This window comes from Sinocyclocheilus grahami, unplaced genomic scaffold (assembly GCF_001515645.1).
Source record: "Sinocyclocheilus grahami isolate Dianchi unplaced genomic scaffold, SAMN03320097.WGS_v1.1 scaffold2888.1, whole genome shotgun sequence".
NCBI classification, from domain to species: domain Eukaryota; kingdom Metazoa; phylum Chordata; class Actinopteri; order Cypriniformes; family Cyprinidae; genus Sinocyclocheilus; species Sinocyclocheilus grahami.
In genome coordinates this window covers 31304-32304 of record NW_015508063.1, presented here as the reverse complement: position 1 = coordinate 32304, position 1001 = coordinate 31304, and positions in this window count along the sequence as shown.

Sequence of the window (1001 nt, the reverse complement as noted above, 5' to 3'; positions counted from 1 at the left end):
CCTGCCAAGAGAGCATTGCAATAGTCCAGTCTGGACAGAACAAGACCTTGAACAAGTTGCTCTTGTTGAACGAGTTGTGTTGCATGTTCCGAAAGAAAGGGCCTGATTTTCCTAATGTTGTATAAAGAAAATCTGCAGGATTAACAATGTGGAAGAGATGGGTTTGTTGAAACCACAAGCAGTTCTGTCTTGGCAAGTTTGAGTTTATGGTGATGGTCCTTCATCCAGCAAGAAATGTTTGTTAGACATGCTGAGATACGAGCAGCTATCGTCGGATCATCAGGATGGAATGAGAGGTAGAGTTGAGTGTCATCAGCATAGCAGTGATATGAAAAGCCATTTTTCTGAATAACAGAGACTAGTGATGCCATGTAGATGGAGAAGAGAAGTGGTCCAAGAACTGAGCCCTGAGGCACCCCAGTAGCTAGATGTTGTGACTTGGACACCTCACCTCTCCAAGATACCTTGGCAGACCTCTCTGAGAGGTAAGAATCAAACCACTGGAGTGTGGTTCCTGAGATGCCCTTTGCCAATAATAATAATAATAATTTGTTACTTTTTATATAGTGCTTTTCTGGGAATTGGAAGCGCTTTACATGGAGGGGGGAATCTCCTCCACCACCACCAATGTGCAGCATCCACCTGGATGATGCGATGGCAGCCAGATTGTGCCAGAACACCCACCACACACCAGCTTATTGTTGGAGAGGAGAGAGTAATTAAGCCAATCAGTATATGGTGAAGATTAGGAGGCCATGATGATGGACATAGGCCAATGGGTGAATTTGACCAGGATGCTGGGGTTACACCCCTACTGTTTTTCGAAGGACATCCTGGGATTTTTAATGACCACAGAGAGTCAGGACCTTGGTTTTTGTTTTTTTTAATTGTGAAAATTTTCTCATACCGTAAAATAGCTTGAATGTAACTCTACACCCTTGCCTCATTTACAATACGCGGATCTATGAATACGGAAATTAGCCCCGCCTCCACTCAGTCAC